At 43.8% G+C, this 15,956-nt stretch overlaps 1 protein-coding gene and 2 long non-coding RNA genes across 3 annotated transcripts in view; 1 reads left to right on the plus strand and 2 right to left on the minus strand.

Annotated features, from left to right (window-relative positions):
• The window catches only part of LOC147709519 (dynein regulatory complex protein 1-like), a 546,368-nt gene that overhangs the window by 340,022 nt on the left and 190,390 nt on the right, over positions 1–15,956 (minus strand). The window lies entirely within an intron of this gene.
• LOC147709520 (uncharacterized) lies at positions 8,310–9,644 on the minus strand. Its single transcript, XR_015296558.1, has 3 exons — positions 9,559–9,644; positions 8,895–8,993; positions 8,310–8,517 (listed from the first exon to the last, which is right to left on the minus strand). It is a non-coding gene; the product is annotated as an uncharacterized LOC147709520 (long non-coding RNA).
• Positions 9,744–11,070, plus strand: LOC147709521 (uncharacterized). Its single transcript, XR_015296559.1, has 3 exons — positions 9,744–9,821; positions 10,387–10,485; positions 10,863–11,070. It is a non-coding gene; the product is annotated as an uncharacterized LOC147709521 (long non-coding RNA).

The raw sequence follows: 15,956 nt of genomic DNA on the forward strand, positions 1-15,956 counted from the left end.
TGGCTGCATCTCTGCGTCAGATCCATCCAAACAGACCTGGCCATATTTTGCTTGGGTGCACAGAGGCAAAAGACATTCCTTTCCTTATCTCCGGCCTTGGAGAGCCTTGCACAGCGCATCCTCCCTCTGTCCTGGAGATAAGCATGAAATGCAATAAAAACAAACGCAAGGTACAAAACAACCTAACAAGATATGTCTCACACCAGCTTGTACTGGTTCACATGAAAAAACATGTTTATGTTACTGCTGAAGTGTAACCACAGGGCAAAGCAGCACAAAATGGAAGTGCAATGCAACAAAATGGAAGATCAGTGCATCTCAAGGAATCAAGGTCAACATGTAATTTAGCACGTGTAAAATGGCGAGTGCAGTACATTCCACCCCTTGACCTTCGATTCACCAATCATACCCCATTGGCCTAAAAACCATGGATCTGGGACGAAGAAGGGAGAGAAGATTAGGACTCTATTGAATACAACAACATAATGAGATAAAAACGCAAATAATCACTACAATAACACCCAAGATATAACAAAGCTGTCCAAAATTAGGTAGCCACCCAAACAACCAATCCCACCATCCTTGATCAACGTCTTGGGTAACCACTTTCACTAAATCTTTTAAGTCATTAATATGTGCATGGATAGAAGTAGAATGATCAGATAAATTGAAACAACAGAGCCCAACAAAATCTTCGCAACCGTGGTTGTGTTTTAACAACAAATAGTCCACAGCTGCCCTATTCTGCAAAACAGCTTTTCTTGTTCCTTGAACATCTAATAATAATTCAGCTAAAGCGGCAGATTGAGATTCTTCACAATTAAACAGGCAAGCTTAGCAATAGTTCTTGCATTATAAACGGACAGTCTCCTGACACTCCTACAATGGAAATAGCCAAACTAGTATACTTTGTTCTAGAAAGTAAGTCAATATTCACAATCCTCAGGTAATTGAACAGCGGCTCTAGAAGAGCGAGTATGTGTGACAGAATGCATGGGAAAAAGCATAAGACTCAATCGTGATAAGGCACAAGGTCCTCCAGGTATATTAGCTGGTATGTAAGTGTATGAAATATTGCCACACGAGAACAGCCATCCCTTAGGTAATTTCACATGGTTAACATGGCTAGCGGTTAATACTGTGTGATTACAGACCATATAATTGGTAACATTACTGCAAAAACTATCATGTTGTGACTGACATAATGTTTGTTAATCAGTGGTAAATTGTTTGCTTTTCTCTAGTTTCAATTGGCCATACTTGCCAATTTTGGCAGGGTCACAAGTTAGTTGATAAGAAACGTCTCCAGTAGAGATGTTGTAGGTGACAATACTCGTCATGTTCCTCCAGAGGCTATCTTTAACCTCCGGGCAAAAACGAAAAGTACTCTTAAAGACTTAGATGTGTTTGAACATCAATTTCCTCCACTACCCCATCAAAGTTAGTTTGGTTGAAGATGCGCAGAAGCACATGTGCAGGCTAGGTACGGCAACATGACAAGTGGATATCATATCAGCTGTACTCTGAAGATTTCTCACACAGAAGTGGGAAGTGTTCAGCACATTCCCGGCCAAGTAGGTCCAGATGTTATCCGGTTGCTGCAACAATGCTGTCATCCAACTCGGGCGGCTGATCCCCTTCGGCATCCCCGGGCCTTCCCGGACCCCTCCTGACACGCCCAAACACCGACCACACAGCGCAAGCGTCGCAGCGGCAAGCCATACTGTGATCTAGAAACAGAAAACAAACTGGTATAATCACTCTCGTAAATAACATTTTTCAGCAGGCACATTTTCCCAATTTTCCTGTCTGGGTCTCATGATGACTAGGACATTATCCTTTCCTCTAGCAATCAATTCTGCAGGTTCAGGAGGTTTATTTGGGGACTCCACCCACAATTTCGCCCCTGGGATCTTGTGAGTAGATCTGATCCCGCCCTTTCTTCGCACAGTTAGAAGGGCTTGGGCCACCCCCTTTATGACATTTCCTCCATAAACCGGCATGATGACCATCTGGGCAACTCGTCACCAGGTTGCACAATCAGATCATTGTCTCTACTGTTCAATAGAATAACTTTGAACTCCCCCTGGTAATCAGCATCGGCCACCCCTCCCCAAACCTGGATGCCTTTAAGGGCAAGCCCAGATCGAAGAGCGATCAATCCGAAATGCTTTGGGGAAAATTGAACTTCAATTCCTGTCTCAATCAAGGTAATGTCTCGTGGTTGAAATACATAGAGTTTCAAGGCATGTAAATCAAGACCGGCAGCCTCTGGTGTGGCACGATATGGAGCTAAAGCTGGCCACATGGGGCCTAATCTGTAAAGCTGGAGTCAACATGCGCATCAAAGGAGTCTCGGCATTGGCAATGGGTCGGTTGTTCAAAATTTGCAATGGATCAGGCAAGTGATCCCTCCACCCCTTCAATGACCCATGAGACAACTTTTTCAACTGCTCTTTCAACAATCCATTCATTCACTCAATCAAACCCGCTGCCTGTGGGTAACAGGGTATGTGATAGATCCACTCAATGTTATGCTGCACACAAACATCTTGCACCATCTTTCCTTTAAAGTGTGACCCATTGTCACTTTGGACCTGCAAAGGAATTCCGTAATACAAAAATCAAGAAATTCGAAGTTTTCAGAGTGTTAGACTGGGTTGCTCTCTTGCATGGAAAGGCGATCAGATAGCCAGAATAGATATCCACCACTGTACATGCATACTGACATCCTCGAATCATTGGCATCGGCCCGATCAAATCAATTTTCCATATTTGCCCTGGCAACTTCCCTCTGCCTAGCTGGCCTCTCACTACCTGTGGAACTGGTGTGTGCTGAGTATGCTGACAAATGGGAGAGTGAATGATCACAATTTTAATCAAATCTAGGGGAATATACATCCCTCTACTTTCAGCCCACCCGCTAGTGGCTCGCTCGCCCAAATGTCCGCTTTTCTGATGCGCCCATTTAGCCATGCCCACTAAGTCAGAATCCTGCGTTGCCACCTCAGCTTCATGAATCTTCGCTTCTTGGTCGGCAAAAGAATTGCACCAACGCTCTAGTGAGTCTGTCGGGCAATGAGCGTAGACATGATAAACTGTGACTGTACCTCTGGGACAACAATTCCCAAATCTCCTGCCACAACTCCTTTCCCCAAACCTCCCTGTTGTGAATCATCCAATTGTGAGCATGCCATGTGGGAAGCCAAGTGGCTAACCCATTGACCGTAGACCATGAATAAGTATAAATGTGACATGTACCAGGGAGCTCTTGCTTTAACACCTGGCAAACTGCGTACAACTCTGCAAACTGACTACTTCTTCCCTCCCCGGTAGTCGACAACAACTTTTTGGTCACAGGATTGTATCACACCGCCTTCCAATGTCTCTTGGTCCCCACATATCTGGCTGAGCCATCGGTAAACCACACATGCTTTTTGTCCTCCGCGGACAACTCTGAAAAAGGCCCACCCCATTTCACCGGGGACTCTCGTACTTTGGGTACATTGTGCAACATTTCTGCATCTGCTATGGGAGTCTGCACCACTTGCTCATGCAGCACCGCTGTACCTTTAGGACCAACTTGTGCTCTGTCTTGTATGTACCACTTCCACTTTCTGACACCAGCCTCCTGTGCATGCCCAATCCTGTGTGTCTTGGGTGAGCTTATCACCCATTGCATGATAGGTATCTCAGGTCTCAAAAACACATTGTGCCCCAGGGTCAACTGCTTGGTATCCACGGAGCCCAATAACATGCCAACAACTGCTTCTCGAAAGGAGTGTACCGCTATCCAGCATCAGGTAATTTATTTGTCCAAACCCTGGGGCACCTTCTGTCTCCCCTGCTTTTGTCACAGGCTCCAGGTCGCATACTGATCCTGGATGGACTGTTACATTTAAATCAATGCTTTCCTCTCGTACGGGCAATAAATCCAAGGCACGCTGTATAGCCTCCTTCGCGGACTCAAACGCCTGTTGCTGGGCCTCCCCCCACTCAAACTCATGCTTCTTCCGCGTAACCTTGTACAGAGGGGCCACAATCTGACTCAAATGGGGGATATGCTGTCTCCAAAAACTAAACAATCCAATGAAACCCTGCGCCTCCTTCCTGTTTCATGCCACTGCAAACTCTTTAATCTTCTGCCTCACTTGTGGCAGCACCCCTCTATGCCCCTGATGCCACTGAATACCTAAAAACTTCACACTCTGGGAGAGTCCCTGCACCTTCTCGGGTTAATCACCCACTCTTTGCTTTGCAAGTGCTCTACAATTCTGTCTAGTTGAGCCTGCACCTGTTCGTGGGTGTCTCCTTGAATCAACACATCATCAATGTAATGGCAAAGTTGTACTCCAGGAATAACTGACACCTCGTCCAAATGCTCTGCCACCAGCCGGTGACAGATCGTGGTACTATGTAAATACCCCTGAGGTAAAGATGTGAACGTGAACTGCCTACCACCCAATGAGAAGGAAAATTGGTCCTGGGACTCGGGGGTAAATGGAATTGTGAAAAAAGTATTCGCAATTTCAAGTGCCGCATACCATGTCCCATTGTGTTTCTGAATTTTCGCAATCAAAGTGATGGTGTTGGGGACCGCGGCTGTCAACGGGGGCGTATGCTTATTCAGCTTGCGGTAATCCACAGTCATACGCCAGCTCCCATCGGGTTTGCGCACGGGCCACACAGGGTTATTCCACGCCGTGGTAACTGGTCTCACCACCCCTGCCTCCACCAAGTCCTGTATGGTTGCGGTAATCTCATCATGTCCCCCCAGAATCCTGTACTGCGTCATGTGAACTACTTTTGTTGCTTGGGGCACCTTCACTGGGGGAATTTTTAAGCGCCCCACCCTCACAGCAGCCACTGAGAAGTACTGTTTTAATCCAAACTGATAGCATCCATCATCTAAATTTAGGGTCATACCTTTCAGAACGTCAATGCCAATGATTTACTCGGGAATAGGCACAATCAAAACAGTCTATGTTCTCTTGGGAATCTGCCTATTTTCATCTGAATTACCGTTTGCACTGCTGGTGTTTCCTGTCCACCCAAACCTGTGATAGTAAAATACTGTCCTTTAAATTTTCGTGGATTGCCATGTATCAACGTGGCCTCGGCTCCGGTGTCTACCAAAGCCGGCACCTTCTGAACATTTCTATTTTTCCAATAGATCTCAACCCTCACATGCGGTCTATTATCTCTACGAGCCCAACCCTGCACCGGAGTTTGGCCCATTTCCTAATCTAATTTTCGCCTGCGCAGCTCTGCATCTGCCCAGCGCAGGTCCCGGCGCAGATCTGAATACAATGTCGGATAACTCTCAGGGAACAACTCCTCCTCTTCCCGGTCCCCATCTGAATCTGTGCAATCTTGGTCATAACCTTTCTCATTTGTCACTCTCACAGGAGGTTCTCTCTCTTTCTCTCTCCTGACCTGCTTTTTCGTGCTTCTCCTCAGGCTCCGCTTCCCTGCGACTTACTTTCTTGTTATCTTTTCTATTCACATGCCTACTCCCCTCCCCTCCTTCCTAGCCAGTCCTCTCTTACAATACATTTCCCACATGCTTTTGGTCTCAATACCATCAATATCACTCCTTGACACCCCATCCTTTAACAGGGCCAAACACATATCGCGTCGGGTCACTCAGTTGTTATCAGTGCGGGACTCTGAGCGCGAAGAGCTGGGAGTGCCCATTCCCCAAGCTCTCCCAGCTCACGGACCGCCTCGACTATTTCTCCTATGGTATTACCAGTTTGATTAATTAACAGGTTTATTATCACCACTTAGTATCCAGGGGGAGCCAAACAAATGATTTTGTTCCGCATCGACACAGTCATTATCTGACCCATCAAACTATGCACATCACTTATAAGAATAGCCAGCTTCATCCCCTCCTACTTAATTCTCTGCGAGGCATCTCTTAGGGTAAACCATGTTTTTTCATTCCCAAGCCAGTCTGAATCTGTGGGGTACCTGTGACCACACCCCTGCGTGGCTACCTGCAACAGGGTAGTTTGGTCATCACCGTGGAAAGTCCGGAATTGTCCCTGCAAAGTGGGATCAGTACTGAGAGTACAACATTTGGCAGCATCCCCATCGTGTACCATGATCCCAGAAGCGCTGTGATCATAGAGGAGCACCATCCAAGTTAATAGTGCCTCGCCAGGTTTCTGTCTAAAACTCTGTAAAATATCAATGATTTCCTGCTGAGTGAAATCCTCCAGACTATTTAACATAACTCCATCCGCGTTCTTAGGAGGGATTTGAAGTTTCCGTCTCAGAATGGGCTGCGCTTACACTCTCTTACTAATTTTTCCCTCCTCCTCCTGTCTTCCTCTCTGCAAGGGCTGCTCTCCTTCTGAGGAGAACTCTGATGATTCCCAGATAGTAGTAAATGGACTTTCCTCTTACTCACTCGCCCCCTCCTTTTCCTGTATCTGTATTCGGCAACATGGACTGCAGCTCGTTCTGCTATAGTTTGATAAGTTTCTAATTTGTCTTGTAATAGCTTATTCTGACAGGAAAGCATCGTAGAAATATTCTTAGCTTCAATAAGTTGATTTTCTAAGCTCAACTGTTCCTGCTGCAGAGATACACATTTGTCAAAAACTTGACAGTAGGCATGCAACTGAGCCCAACCTCTGCGGCCCACTGTACATAATTCTTTACCATTCTCCACAGGAACCTTCCGTAAACAATTTAAACCATTTTCTGGTGTTGCTTCTCCCAAACAGTCAAACCAGCTCTCACTTAATCAGCTTTTAGAGTACTCACGAGCCAGCGCGGACTACGGCGTCACCTCCTATCCGAGAATTTGCATAGGGGCTAAAGGGATTTCACTCGGTGCCAAAGAACCAAAACCACCTTTCGTCTTTTTAAACATGTTCCTCCCCGCGGAACTTTCGAATCCTGCCGCCAACTACACCAAAATGTATTGCCTTGCCCACTTGGGTAATCTGGACTTACGCACACCACTTACTTACACAGAAACTCCAACACTCCTCTGGAGGTAAAATTAGCTTTATTAATATCTTAGACAAGGGCAATAAGTCACTGAAGCTAGTAAATTCTTAGGCATTGAGTGAAAACAATGAATAATGAATACACCAAATACATACATACAAATATGAAACCGTGAATATAGATATATAAACAGTTAATGTAAAAAGCACCTTACCAGATGTGTCTGCTCCGGAGTCTTCAACATCCGTGGCCAAGCTCCGAAAACACCAAGTCGGGAACCCTCTAGAGACTGGGCCCCAGGAAGTAATCTCTCCGGGCACCAAAGTCGTCCTGCGAGTGCGTCCACTCCAAGACTGAGTTCCTGAGCTCCACATCACAGACACCGCTTTTTATAGTTAAATCAACACATTCGAGAAGCCTCTAGTAGGCGTTCTCGCCCATTTATCCATCATAGGTGCTGGCACATCTCTGCGTCAGATCCACCCATACAGACCTGGCCAGATTCTGTTTGGGTGCGCCAAGGCAAAAGACATTCCTTTCCCTATCTCCGGCCTTGGAGAGCCTTGCACAGCGCATCCTCCCTCTGTCCTGGAGATGAGCATAGAATGCACAAAAACAAACGCAAGGTACAAAACAACCTCACAAGATATGTCTCGCACCAGCTTGTACTGGTTCACATGAAAAAACATGTTTATGTTACTGCTGAAGTGTAACCACAGGGCAAAGCAGCACAAAATGGAAGTGCGATGCAACAAAATGGAAGATCAGTGCATCTCATGGAAACGAGGTCAACATGTAATTTAGCACGTGTAAAATGGCGAATACAGTACAGCGTTTCACCCCTCTTCAGCCAGGGTAGCTTGAATCCAGTGGCACAGTGAGCCTGGGACCCACGTCTGGGCATACCCGGCGCACTTAGGGCGAGAAAGCAAAAGACATACAATTGATGGACGGAATGCAGAACAAATCAAAACATTCTCCCCCAGTCAAGAGATCTTAGTTAAATCCATCATTCTTTTGCTCACCATGCCACCCCAGTATATAGATCTGGCCATATTCAAATTAGTCTTGACTCTGTGCCTTATGGGAACAGTCCAGCCCAGACTGCCAAGCCGGGTCCTCCCTGGAACGGAAATAAGCATCCTAGGACTGGTTTCGGGGTTTCACCCCTCTTCAGCCAGGATAGCTTGAATCCAGTCAATGTGAACAACAAGGACCCCCTGTTCAAATACGAAATGTGTAATGCAGGGAAACAAACAATGTATAAAAAAAGGAAGTGCTTTGAATAATAGCTAGGGAAAAAGGCGATATGTAAGGCACAACAACAAAGTAAAAGTACAAGTTTGATTTATTCAAAAGATTACAGTATCTTAATTTTAAAAACACAATCAGTACATTATTTCTATAAAAATACACAAAAAATGTATAAAAGAATGTTACTGACACAATTATGCAAAAACACATATAAAATACATAGGTGGCAAACAATAAAAAATCATCGACGCGCGTTTCGGCGTTAGCACAACGCCTTCATCAGGAGCCACATTCAATCTGTAAGACATGTATAAAAAGCGGTTAGAAACATATTGAGGTAATAGATACCTCATAACAAACAATGTATCATTAAAAACATATCGCTGTGCTTACATAACATGTGAATCCCTATACGATGCAGCTACCAATTGTAGCTACAACTGATACAGACTAATTTTCGTATATTTGAGCAGTAATTATATCCATTGCTGGAGAGAGGGCTGCTTTACGGGATAAATGACAGCAGAAAGTATGTCATTTATGGAGCAGTAGTGGAAATTTTCTTTGGGATCTTCTAATTTTCTTGAGCTCAAAAATGGCCCAGAGTTAACGGGGGTGTTCCAATCTTTTCCCTCCCAACAAACTTGGTATCGATCTCATTTCTTTAGTCTTACCTATAGAACACAAGATAGGTGTTCTCTATTAGTGCTGGACAGAGTCTGACAGCTGTTCTTCTTGGCGGAACTCTATCTCGCCTGGCTAGAAATCTTGGTCTGCAAAAAGATGTGTTAATTAAACACAAAAAAACCCTCTATTCTGAGTTCAGTTATAAAGGTAAATTCTTTAGAAAGGAAGAAGCCACTGTTTTGCGTGAGTGGATACTAATATTTTTTATATCTAATTATTGTCCGATTTTGTGGTTTCCTAATTATTTCACACAGATTGGTTTTAAACGCATCTTTCCTATTTGCAGAATTTTTATTCCCCTATAGAGATGTATGAAAAAGAAAAAGTGTCTGCCCATATATCACAGTGTTCTAGAGAATGTCAACTGAAAGGGGGTCAGCTAAATCCTCACATATGCAGGGAATAGGTTATTGCTTATACATCTGCTAGAAAACAGCATGGTTCTTATTTCTGTTATTTGGAAGTTCTTATTGTCTTAGATCAAAAACGGGCATGGAATATTAAATAAGGGCATGGAATATTGTGTGTACATCAGGCAAGCAGACAAGAAATTTCTAAAACTGTGGGAAACAGGTTGTCTCTAAACTGACCTGCAAGAAGCAATTTAATAAGCACAGGATCCATGTATCTGATAGCAATAGACAGGCTTACCGTTTCTGTTAAAATGTGAATTTATATTATCGATGTCCAAGCAATCACCACCCTTGATTCCTTAATACTCCAGGTGTGGTTTAAACGTGCTAAGGATAAAGGGTGCATCATATTACTATCAAGCGTGTCATGAGCGGTAAATGGATTCAATGTAGCTTTGTAGCTTGCTTACCGATACCGATTACCACACCTGGAGTATTAAGGAATCAAGGGTGGTGATTGCTTGGACATCGATAATATAAATTCACATTTTAACAGAAACGGTAAGCCTGTCTATTGCTATCAGATACATGGATCCTGTGCTTATTAAATTGCTTCTTGCAGGTCAGTTTAGAGACAACCTGTTTCCCACAGTTTTAGAAATTTCTTGTCTGCTTGCCTGATGTACACACAATATTCCATGCCCTTATTTAATATTCCATGCCCGTTTTTGATCTAAGACAATAAGAACTTCCAAATAACAGAAATAAGAACCATGCTGTTTTCTAGCAGATGTATAAGCAATAACCTATTCCCTGCATATGTGAGGATTTAGCTGACCCCCTTTCAGTTGACATTCTCTAGAACACTGTGATATATGGGCAGACACTTTTTCTTTTTCATACATCTCTATAGGGGAATAAAAATTCTGCAAATAGGAAAGATGCGTTTAAAACCAATCTGTGTGAAATAATTAGGAAACCACAAAATCGGACAATAATTAGATATAAAAAATATTAGTATCCACTCACGCAAAACAGTGGCTTCTTCCTTTCTAAAGAATTTACCTTTATAACTGAACTCAGAATAGAGGGTTTTTTTGTGTTTAATTAACACATCTTTTTGCAGACCAAGATTTCTAGCCAGGCGAGATAGAGTTCCGCCAAGAAGAACAGCTGTCAGACTCTGTCCAGCACTAATAGAGAACACCTATCTTGTGTTCTATAGGTAAGACTAAAGAAATGAGATCGATACCAAGTTTGTTGGGAGGGAAAAGATTGGAACACCCCCGTTAACTCTGGGCCATTTTTGAGCTCAAGAAAATTAGAAGATCCCAAAGAAAATTTCCACTACTGCTCCATAAATGACATACTTTCTGCTGTCATTTATCCCGTAAAGCAGCCCTCTCTCCAGCAATGGATATAATTACTGCTCAAATATACGAAAATTAGTCTGTATCAGTTGTAGCTACAATTGGTAGCTGCATCGTATAGGGATTCACATGTTATGTAAGCACAGCGATATGTTTTTAATGATACATTGTTTGTTATGAGGTATCTATTACCTCAATATGTTTCTAACCGCTTTTTATACATGTCTTACAGATTGAATGTGGCTCCTGATGAAGGCGTTGTGCTAACGCCGAAACGCGCGTCGATGATTTTTTATTGTTTGCCACCTATGTATTTTATATGTGTTTTTGCATAATTGTGTCAGTAACATTCTTTTATACATTTTTTGTGTATTTTTATAGAAATAATGTACTGATTGTGTTTTTAAAATTAAGATACTGTAATCTTTTGAATAAATCAAACTTGTACTTTTACTTTGTTGTTGTGCCTTACATATCGCCTTTTTCCCTAGCTATTATTCAAAGCACTTCCTTTTTTTATACATAGCTTGAATCCAGTGGCACAGTGAGCACGGGACCCACTTCTGGGCATACCCGGCGCACTTAGGGCGAGAAAGCAAAAGACACACAATTGATGGACGAAATGCAGAACAAATCAAAACATTCTCCCCCAATCAAGAGATCTGGGTTAAATCCATCATGCTTTTGCTCACCATGCCACCCCAGTTTAGACCTGGCCATATGCAAATCAGTCTTGACCCTGTGCCTCACAGGACCAGTACAGCCCGAACTGCCAAGCCGAGTCCTCCCTGGACCGGAAACATGCATCCTAGGATCGGTTTCAGGGTTTCATCCACTTCTGGGCATACCCGTCGCACTTAGGGCGAGAAAGCAAAAGACACACAATTGAAGGACGGAATGCCGAACAAATCAAAACATTCTCCCCCAGTCAAGAGATCTGAACAAAACAACGATGGATTTAGGCCCAGATCTCCGTACTGTGGTGAATGTATGACATTGTTCCGCATTCTGTCCATCAACTGTTCTTTTTGCATCCAAAAGAAAAATGGCATGCAGTATAGTGCTTGACAACGTCAATTTTAAATATTAATAGAACCGATCCAGTCGTAAGGTATTTAGTAGGTGTTGCAATGGAGTATACTGTCCCCATACTCTAAATCAGGCACTAAAAGTTGAAGGAGTGTTCCAGGGCCCCCGAAAGGACCAGAGAATAATTCTGACATTTCTGACCATCAATAATACGTTTATAACTATCTATAATGCACAAAGACATTATTATTTTTTTTACCAAGGCTCACAAAATGACGAGTGGAATGCATATCTATAGGCTGGGTAGATTCCTTAAGGCCCAAATGGAAATGGAGACCTTTTCGCAGAAAAGGAAATTTGGTAGGTGTCTCTCACAGCTGCCTTAAATTATGCCGAGTAGATGGGAGGGTTAGGCTCTATACAAATCTATGAAATAATCTCTGAATTGTCTATGGTATATAGAGTCCTACCCCATACCCTGAAATTACAAAGCAGGTGCATTTCGCCAATTGGTCGCTAATGGCTCCAAGTTTGCATATTGCAATTACAGAATCTATAATTGTGACTTGCAAACGGTATGACTAGTTGCAAAAAGGCCCGTTTGCACATGGAGTTTACCACCAATCCAATTCAGTCGGTAGCTGTGTGCAAACTTTAAAATATGGTTCAGAATGTACCAAGGTTTCCACAATGGCTGCTTTGTATGCGAGTCTGAGGAGGGCTGTTGAGCAGAGGAGTAAGAGGAGACAGGGGAGGATTTTCTGAGTCATACTGACCATTTTCCAAAAAACTGAGGAAGAGATTTTTTGACAAAAACAGGCTTAGTAGTGCTGTAATATTGGAGATTATGGCACCTTTAAAGCCACACCTAGAAAGCAGTACTCTGCGCAGCAATGCTCTCCACGTTCAGATGTTGTGCTCTTTAGACCTTTTGGCCTCTGGTAGTTGCTGGGGTGTGATTGCAGTTGCTGGTGGGGTACCTCAAAGTGCGTTGTCGCTCTTTTTTCCAGAGGTTTCTGGATCAATGCTTCTCTTTATCAACCCTGAAATGCACAGGAAGTTCAGAGTACAAAATTCATATTTTGCTGGATTGCTCAAGTTCCCATATTATAGGGTGCATAGATTGAACCGATGTTTCTACTTTTCTTCCATTGCATCCTGAATATTTGTTTAGAAACAGGAAAAACACAGATTCCCTCCAGTGGTGTGTGACATAAAAATGTAATAACTGATATTGTGTCACAATACCCAGGAGGCAACCATGAGTTCTTACAGTGGAAAGAGGGGAGTCTGATGATGGCTATTCATTAGGTAAGGATCTCAAATATAATGACACGTTTGTGCAAATCAAATGACAAATGAAAGCAAGTTCACAGTTATTTGTTTGGTCCAGGTGATAGTGCTTATACCCGACGCCCCTAGATTCTGACACCATAGCTATCCCCTCACAACCCATTGAAAGGTGACACAGCACATCGCTGCACCAGGGCTGTGACTGAGAAGACATTAGGGCTGCTGGAAACCTGTGTCTGGTAACAACATAAACATGGTGGCGTCTTACAATATGCTCCAGAAACTGTATGCAAGATAGTGGAAACCTGACATCCTACACAATATTGTGACCAGGAGAGGTCTCCAGCTCAGTGTCCAACTCAGATTCGGACAATGAAGATCCTGAGCCACCTGTTCAGCAGCCTATAGAGGAGAGGAGAGCAGTGGAGGGGAGACAGGGAAGGGACCACACTGCTAACTATTGCTTTTTATGGTAAAGAACAAGTAAAATAAAATATAAAACACTTGCTCGGTGCTTCAAAGTACAGTAACCTTTATTGTCAGGCTTTCTTAAAATGTTTAAACCAATTTTTAACTGTCACATGCAAATGTTACTTAATGTTCACGGCCACTGTCGGTTCCATCACCAAACACACAGCACTGTTCGTACATCCCATACTGTGCCCTTCATTGCTTCTTGTGGCCGCGTCCCGCATGAGTTATGCCCACGTGTTGAGCAGCAGAAGTATGCTTGCCGCTCCATCTCAGTGAGCATGCATCTTTGGCAGAGATGCTGCTGACGCTGGAGATTTCCTCACTGTCATCTTGAGGTTCAGCAGCTACCGCCACTAGCTATTTGGGCAGTCTGTAGTGCCTCAATGCAGAGGTATTTTGCCCTAAGCCCCTTGCGACGTCCCTGCTAAAGTGCCCATTTACACCTAGAGAGTTTATGTCCACCTGGATAAGGCTGAAGTGGCAAGTACCAATCTCCCAAATGAATGGGTTAAACCAACCATTCTTGCTGCAGTGCTTCTCTCACTATGCCTTTGATTGGCATCATCCTCTTCTATTTGTTGGGCATCATTCTTCAAGAGCATTGGTGAAGCTGTCCATTTTAGTGTCCAGCTGTGCTTGGTTTTCTGCCAATTGAATTGCAGTATTACTGAAGCCAAATGAAATGCACTGCTGCATGTTCTGTAGTTTAAAGTTCACTATTTTCCGATGCTTGTGTTACAGACACTGAATTTGCATGATGGAACCCTCAGTGCCACAAACAACTGAGTATTTTCTGCTGTGTCTTCGAGAACGATGCTTGGTTGCCATTTGACGCCTCACGGTGTCATGTGCAAGCACACACTGGAGCACGATGTCATTGCGGCCTCATAGCTGGCTGCAGGGTTGGACTATGAGGCTCATCCATGATGGTGCCTGTGGGGAGTATGAAGCATTGCTACAGTGGCCATGAGGTGTGGTTGACTGACTATTTCGATGGGATCTTCTACCACGTGTGAGTCATCCTGGACCTCCACATTTGTGCCATCAGTGTCTTCCTCAGGTTGATCTGTTTAAAAATGGCCTTACAATTATTTTACTATGAAAGGAAAGCACTTCTTATATTTTGCTATCATTTGTTTAATGAATTCCTACTACAGTTAGTGAATCTTTGACTGCATGTCCCATAATGCACTACAATGGTATTTTTAGGACTCCTTACTAAAACCTCTGGGCCCGATTACGAGTTTGGCAGTCTTTAAGCAGGCCGCCATGCCAGAGCCCTGCCTGAAGACCACCAAACTTCTCTACATGCTGCCTACCACATTACGAGTTTATTCGTGGTTTGGCAGGCAGTGCCTTGGCGTGTGGCATATGTGAGCCTTAGAAAAGCAATGCTGTAGGACCGCCAAGTGCATTCCTGTATGTCATGGACTGTGAAGTCAATGCAGTGCAGGAACAAGAGGTGCAAACAGATAGGGGGGCACACCATGCACTTCCAGGCCCAGAGGTCTCACCGCCATGAAAAGGGTCGCAGTGAGGAAACTCATAATATGCTTGGCAGTACCACTACAGAACCGCTAGCATATTGCAGCCTCACACCACTGCAACACCACCGAGGGATCACGGATCTCTGGCGGTTGCAGTGGTCCTTTGGCGGTCCAACCGCCAAACTCGTAATAGGGCAGTTGGACCACTGGTACGGCGGTGCCTGCACAAACTCCTAATTAGGCAGTAAGTATTATGTGACTTGATTAATGCATGTAGATGACAGTTTAGAGTAACAGATGTTAAAATACAAAACGTTTTACACTTACTTTGAGATGTTACAGGTGCTGATCCCCTTGCAAATCCCACATATGCTTCTGGCTCCACGGTAGTCTCCGCTATCGACTCCAGTGTAGTGGGTGGGGGGACAGTGTGAGGCCCACTTTAAGTTGCCCAGGACTCATTCAGGTGCGTTGCAACCTTCATCTTTGTGCACGACCTGAGGTCACAGCACCTCATCCTAATTTTATCTATGGAGTACTGTGTGCTTTTCGCATGTTTCCTGGTTTGCAGTTTTGGTAATCCCAAATTGGTATATACAGAATATGTGAGATCCAGAGAATATTTATCAACCAAGATCTGCAGAATGGCTACCGGCAGCGAAAGTGGATAATTATGTAGGTGGCAAGATTAGGAAACACGAAATAAGGCGGTCAGGGGCCGTTGCAAAGCAGAATGCCCAAGGACCTCTCTAAAAGGGAAGGAGCTAATCCTGTAGACTAACTGAAAGATAACCATCTTTGTAACAAAATTCATAAAAGGCTCTAAGAAGGTATTGATCACTCCGAGAGAGATTGCCAAGATAAGCTCCTAAACCTCATGAAGCGACTGACAAAGATCCCTAATATGACGGAAAAGGCAAGGATGCTTGCAACCTAATATCCACAGATGTTTTATTGTGTTGGCCGCAGCATGTTATATGTTTCCTTGAGATGCAAACTGTGCCCTAGCTACAGGGAGACATAGCTCTCTTTTAATTAAAATG

Source organism: Lissotriton vulgaris, chromosome 6 (assembly GCF_964263255.1).
Source record: "Lissotriton vulgaris chromosome 6, aLisVul1.2, whole genome shotgun sequence".
In the NCBI taxonomy this organism is placed as follows: Eukaryota; Metazoa; Chordata; class Amphibia; order Caudata; family Salamandridae; genus Lissotriton; species Lissotriton vulgaris.